Source organism: Penaeus chinensis, chromosome 35 (genome assembly GCF_019202785.1).
Source record: "Penaeus chinensis breed Huanghai No. 1 chromosome 35, ASM1920278v2, whole genome shotgun sequence".
Classification (NCBI taxonomy): Eukaryota; Metazoa; Arthropoda; class Malacostraca; order Decapoda; family Penaeidae; genus Penaeus; species Penaeus chinensis.
Window position 1 is genome coordinate 35,408,445 of NC_061853.1, and position 7,500 is coordinate 35,415,944.

Consider the following 7,500-nt stretch of genomic DNA (forward strand, 5'->3'; position numbering starts at 1 on the left):
GGGTTCGTTATAATGAATTGTATCACCCCAGCAAGTACCTTTATTAAAGGCATTGAAAATAGAACAAGTATTTGGTAGGAAAAAAAGTAAAGTTCACACACGGAAAACACTAAATTCAAATCTATCTAACCCATACAAAGAGCAGAATGGTCTTTTGTTTCAGCAACGCGTACATCTCAAGACTCGAGCCACCGGGAACAGGAAGTTTTTGGAAAGGTTACAGATGAAGAAGGCTACGTTCAGGTAAAACTACCCCCCCACCCCAAAAAAAAAAAAAAAAAAAAAAAAGAGAGAGAGAGAGAGAGATATAGAAATATATTTATGGATAGACAGACAGACAGACAGATAGATAGATAGATATATAGATAGATAGATAGATAGATAGATAGAGAGAGAGAGAAAAAGAAATATGAACCGAATACACTCATTCAAACTCAATATTGCCAAGCTTAGATGAAAAAAAAAAAAAAAAAAACGAATTTTTTGGATCAACATAAAAACAGTAATGAGGCAATAAAAGTAAATACCAGAATCACCCAGTTAACAGGTGTGGCCATAGGGTCAACGATGGGTGTGTGCGGACGTGTTTTCAGTATTCGTAAAGTTCAAGATCGACCTAATGAACTCAGCATCGCTTAACTATAACCTTTATTTTCCGTCATCTAAGATCCACGCTCAGGACTAGTAGGAAAAAAAAAAAAAAAAAAAAAAAAAACTTATTTTTAAGTAGCTCGTCTGTATTGGCAATTTGCATTTAATTCAGTTGAGAGATTGGGAGTTTGCCAAGAGATTAAGAGAGATTGCTGAGAGAGTGAGAGCGAGAGATTGAGAGCGAGTGAGAGATTGCTGAAAGAGTGAGAGCGAGAGATAGAGAGAGAGAGAGAGACAGAGAGAGACAGAGAGAGAGAGAGAGAGAGAGAGAGAGAGAGAGAGAGAGAGAGAGGGAGAGAGAGAGAGAGAGAGAGACAGAGAGACAGAGAAAGAGAGAGAGAGAAGAGAAAGAGAGTTGAGAGAGGGAGAGAGAGGTGAGGAGAGTAGAGAGGAGGATAGAGAGAGTGGAGATAGAGAGGAGGAGAGAGAGAGAGGAGAGAGAGAGAGCGAGAGAGAGAGAGAAAGAACAGAGAGAGAGAGAGAGAAAAGGGGAGAATCGAGAGAGAAAGACAGCAAAAGAGAAGAGAGAAAGAGAGAGAGAGAGAGGAGAGAGAGGAGGAAGAGAGAGAAGAGAGAGAGAGAGAGTGAGTGGGAGGGAGAAGAGAGAGAGAGAGAGAGAGGGAGGGAGAGAGAGAGGAGAGAAAGAGGAGAGGAGAGAGGAGAGATCTGACGAGAGGAGAGAGAGAGAGAGAGAGAGAGAGCGGGAGAGAGAGAGAAAAGACAAAGAAAAGGCGAAAAAAGATAAACAAAAGAAAAAAAAAAAAAAAGAGGGAAAAAAAGACGTAAAAGAAAAAAATACAAAAAGTGAGAAGAAAAAAAAAGATGAAAAAAAAAATAATAACACAAAAAAGAGAGAAAGACGTGGAAAAAAAAAGAAGAAAAGAAAGAATAAACAAAAGAAAAAAAACGACGAAAAAAAAAAAGAAAAAGTAAATTCTAGAGACAATGAAAATAGTTAAAAAGGAACCAAGAAATAAGATGAGTGCGAAGATAAAGAAATAAAAAGAAGAGACAAATGAAGAAAGAAAAGAAGAAACAAAGAAAGAAATAAGAGAAAAGAGAAAAACAACAAAAAGAAAGAGATAAAAAAAAAAAGGAAAAGTAAGAAACAAAAAAAGCAAAAAAGTTGGAGAGCGAAGAGGAGAAAAAAAAAAAAAAGAAAAAATTAAAATACAACGAAGCAAAAAAGAGAAAAGAGAAAGATAAAAAAAAAAAAAAGAGAAATAAAAGGTTCAAAATAAAGAAAAAAAAAGTAAAAAGAAAGATAAGATAAAGCGACAGAAACAAAGATAATCAATGTAGAAATAAAAGAGAAAAAAAGAGAATGAAAAAAAAAAAAAAACAAAATAATAAAAAAAAATACAACAAAAAAAGTAGAAAAAAAAAGATGAAAAAAAAAAAGAGGGAAGATAAAAGAGAATAAAGAAGAAAAAAAAAAAAAAGAAATAAAACAAAGAAATAAAGAAAAAAAAGAAAGTAAAGAGAAAGAGTTAAGTAAAAAATAAAAATAGAGAAAGAAATAGAGAAAACAAGATAAGAAAGAAGGGAGAAAGAAAAAAGAAAACAAGTGAAAAATGCATAACAAAGAAAAAAGAGAAAATAAAAAGAATTAAAAAAAAGAGTAAAAAAGTGAAAAAATAAGATAACGATAAAAACGTAAAAAGAGAGAAAAGATGAAGAAAAAAATAAGAAAAAAAAAAGAAGAAGAACAAAGACAAAGACAAGAAGAAGTAAAAATAAAGAAGAGAGAAAAAAAAAAAAAAAAAAAGTGAAAAAAGAGTAAAAAGGAAAAAAAAGATAATACAAAAAGAAAAAAGTGAAAGTGGAAAAACAAACAAAAAAGATGAGCGAAGAGAGAAAATTAAAAAGAGAGATGTGACAATAAAAGAGAAAATGAGAAAGAGAGAAAAAAACAAATAGAGACGAAAGGAAGGTAAAAGAAAGAAAAGAAGAAGAAGAACAAAAAAAGTAATAAAAAAGGAAAAAAGAAAAAAGAAAAAAATAAAGAGAAGAGAAGGAAGGAGTAAAAAAAAAGAGGGTAGAAGAGAAAGAAAACTAAGAGAGAAAAAAAGAGAGAAGAAAAAAAAATAAAAGGAGAAAAAAGATAGGACAGAATAGAGGAAAAAAAAAGATAGAGAAAAAGAAAGAAAAAAAGAAAATAAAGAAAAAAAAAGAACTAAGAAAATAAAAGAGATAAAAGACAAAAGAATATATAAAAAAAACATAACGAAAAAACAAAAAAGAAAAAAAAACGAAAAAACAAAAAAAAAAAAAACGAAAGAGAAAGAGAGATAAAAAAAAAAAAGGCGAAAAGAAATAAGGAAGAGCAAGAAAGAAGAAAAAAGAGAAAGAGAGAGAAGGATGACAAAAGAGAAAGAAAAAATAAAAAGATAAGAGAAAAGAAAAAAAAAAAGAAAGAGCAAAAAATGAAAAAAAAAGACAAAGAACGAGAAGAGACAAAAACAAAAGAGACGAAGAGGTGATGCGAGAGAGATGAGAGAAAAGGGGGAGCGAGGAGAGGAAAGAGAGATGAGAGAGGAGAGGAGAGAGAGAGAGGAGAGAGACGAGAGAGATCTTCCTTGAGAGAGATGGAGAATAGGAGATCTGAGAGAGGGAGAGAGAGAGGAAGAGAGAGAGAGAGAGCGAAAGAGAAGATAGAGAGAAAAGGGGCGAGCGTGGATGAGGACCGAGGAGAGAGAGAGAGGAAGAGGAGATGAAGAGGTAGAGGTAATGGCGATGAGAGAGGAGAGAGAGAGAGTGGAGAGCGAGAGGAGAGGAGAGAGAGGGAGGAGAGCCGGGGGGGGGGGGGGAGGGGGAGCAGAGGAGAGCCTGAGAGAGGAGAGAGAGAAAGAGAGAGAGAGAGAGAGAGAGAGAGAGGAGTATTGAGAAGTGAGTGAGAGAGAGAGCGATGCGAGATGAGGAGAGAAAGAAGCGAGAGAGAGAGAGAGAGAGGAGAGAAGGATGGAGAGAGAGGGAGAGAGGTCGGAGAGGGAGGTGAGAGAGAGAGAGAAAGGGGAGAGATGAGAGAAAGAGGAGAAACGAGAGAAGAGGGAGGAGAGAGAAGAGAGAGGAGAGAGAGAGAGAGAGATGAGAGATAGGTGGAGAGGAGTGAGAGAGACGAGACGAGGCGACGGATGAGAGAGAGAGAGAGAGAGAGAGAGAGAGAGGGAATGAGGAGAAAGGGGGGAGCGATAGAGAAGAAGAAGAGAGAGAGAGAGAGAAGAGACCTGGGAGGAGAGTTGATGAGAGAGACGAGAGAGGAGGAGTCTGAAGGAGAGGAAGAGAGGGAGAATAGAGAGAGGAGGAGAGAGGATGAGAGGAGCAGAGAGAGAAGAGACCGACGAGTGAGGGAAAGAGAGAAGAACGGGGGTAGCGATAGAGAAAGATAGAGAAGAGAGAGAGATGAGAGAGAGGAGAGAGGGAGACGAGGAGGGAGGAGATGAGAGAGAGAGGCTCAGAGAGACAGAGTGAGAGCGAGAGAGACGAGAGAGAGAGGAGAGAGGGGAGAATGGAGAGAGAGTGGAAGAAGGATGAAATGAGAGAGAGTGAGGTTGTTAATGGAGAGAGAGAGAGAGAGAGAGGGTCGAGGGTAATGAGAGAAAGAGGGGAGCGATATAGAGAAAGAAAGAGTGAGAGAGAGAGAGAGACCGAGAGAGGAGAGAGGAGAATGAGAGCGAGACGAGAGAGAGAGAGGAGGAGAGAGAGGAGGGAAAGAGAGAAAGGGGGAGCGATAGTGAAAGAAAGACGAGAGGAGAGATGAGAGAGACGGAGAGAGGAGAGAAGAAGAAGAGAGAGACGATAGGGAAGGAGATCGGAGAAGAGAGAGAGGAGAAGAAGTGAAGGAGAGAGAGAGAGAGACGCGAGAGAGCGATGAGAGCGAGAGAGCGAGAGATGAGTGAGATGAGAGACGAGAGAGAGAGAGAGATATAGGAGAGAGAGAGAGAGAGGGGAGAGCATGTAACATTCCTTCCAAAAGTCAGGGCAGCCCAGTTCCAAATACCAGAGACCAGAACCACATAATTGCTTAATTAATCACAGAGCTCAGATGAACGCTGGACCGATAATTACTATTGCAATAAAATCTCTCAAAGTTGACAGAAGTAAATTTTAAAACATTAACGAAACATATTGTATCTCACACTGTGACACCTTACGATTTGCAGTGACCGCTGAAATAGAAAGAGAGAGCCAGAGAGAAAAACAGAAAGAGAAAGAGAAATAAAGATAGAGCGAAAGAGGGAGGCATGAGAGCGAGGAGAGAGAGAGAGATGGATGAGATGTAGAGAGAGAGGAGAAGAGAAGAGAGAGAGAGAGAGAGAGAGAGAGAGGAGAAGAGGAGAGAGAGAGAGAGACGAGGAGAGAAGAGAGTGGATGAGAGAAGGAGAGAGAGGAGAGGAGAGAGAGGATTAATGAGAGAGTGAGAGATGAGAGGGAGAGGGAGAGAATGGGAGGAGAAGAGAGAGAGTGAGAGTGGGAGCCGAGGGTGTCGAGAGGCGGGGGAGACGCGAGAAGAGAGGAGTAAAGGGTGAGGGAGATGAGAGGCAGAGAGAGATGAGCGAGGAGAAGAGATGAGATGAGGGAGAGGAGTGGATATGGAGTGACGAGAGAGAGAGGAGAGAGAGTGGAGGGGGAAGAGGAGAGAGACAGGGAGGTAGAGAGAGAAGATGAGGGAGGGAGGGGAGATGAGGAGAGAGAGGAGGGGGGATGAGGAGAGAGAGGAGGGGAGAGAGACCAGAGAGAGAGAAGAGAGAGGATAGATGATAGTAGATGATAGATAGATAGATAGATGATAGAGAGGACGAGAGAGATGAGAGGGAACGAGAGAGATGGTACGAGATACAGACTGACGAGAGTAGGTGAGAGAGGAATGAGCCGAGCTCGGAGAGAGAGAGAGAGATTTGCAGTGACCGCTGAAAAAACGTTATATCCATATTAATTGTTTAGGGTATCCTGGTTGACGCCGTATTATATCAGTGTGGTATCTGTAAATGGTATAGGAAAGAGTCTCATGGTTATTTGGACTCGGTGGTGATCTCCAGAATTGTAAAACAGGAGGCACATGTGGTATTTCATATTCTTCTGTTAACTTTTTTAAGTTAGAATCCGTCCTATGACTCGGATAGATAGTACTTTTAACCCGATCATATTTGTTTTAGATTACATATTTGCTAAATCATAAAACAAATGGTGGCAGTGGAAAAAATTTTTAAAGGAGTATACTTAATAAAATTATTAAGAAATACAAGCGTTATCCCTAAACTTAATTGTTTTCTATGAAAAAAGGGTAATGTTTTAGGGGAAACTAGCATATAAAGAAAATCTCTGGCGGGTGGCTTCCTCGTTGCATATCAGTGTGGATAGTCACATATTTGAACATGAGATATGGGGGGGAATTAGGAAAAAGGAGTCGGGAATATATAACTCACGGCCATTAGGCCAATTTGCGCGTTTCCAATGCTAATAGCCTCTAGGTAGCTAAAATTAAAAATTGTGGTAGGAGATGGAAAAATCAAGAATACGTTGGGGCAAGGCACTTACCCGTCTTGACTGTTCTCTGTTGTTAGGGCTTAAAATATAGTGGGTATAACTTGTTGAAATTTGTCCGGTGGTTTATTATTAACCATAAACGCACAACCGGTCACATTTAACCATGGTGCCAAACGACCAACCGGCCGAATTTAACCACACCATTTTCTTGGCTGTATCCTTGATATGAGCCTGTGCGCTGTTTTCTGAGGCGAATGCAGAGTAAGCTCATGTAGAAAACTTTGTCATACGTACATAACATTATCTTTTACAAAGCTAAAGATTTCTGTGCTGCCCAATGTTTCCACACAATATGCAGGAGTACGGTAAGCGATATAGTCAAAGGCCTGCCCATCGTCCGTCTACACACACACACACATACAACACACACACACACACAACTCACACAAACACACACACACACACGCAACACACATTTATATATATATCTATATGAAAAATATATACACTGTTATTCTGTGTAGGTATGTTTTATAGTGTATTTATAATATATATATATTTTATATAGTGAGAGATGAGAGAGAGAGTGAGAGAGGAGAGAGTGTACAACAACCAACACACACACTCACAACACACACACACAACACCACCATCACCACACATCTATATATATATATTATTGAAAATATATACACTGTATTATTCATGTGATGTATAATCGATATATATTATATATATATATAAATAGGTACACACACACACACACACACACACCACACAACACACCACACACACAACAACCACACACCACACCAACACACACACACACACACATACACACACATCCACACAACATACACACCCATACACACACATACACACACATACACTCTCATACACACATTACACAACCACACCAATACAACTCATACACACACATACACACACATTCACACACACTACATACATACATACATATCTTACATACATTACACTACACATACACATACACACAAATAACACTTACACATACACATACACATACACATACACATACACATACACATACACACACACACATATATAGATATATATATTTTTATTACCTATATATATATATGAAATATTAGTCATGCATATATGAAATTATATTTTATATATATTTGTATACATATATATACATATTTATTTTTTGGCCCCCATATATAGATATATATTTATTATATATTTTTTATTAATTTTAGTTTTGTATGATATATATGATTTATATAATATTTATATATATATATAATACATTATACTTACAATATGCAGAGTTATATTATATAATATATTTATATTTTTATATGGATATATATTTAT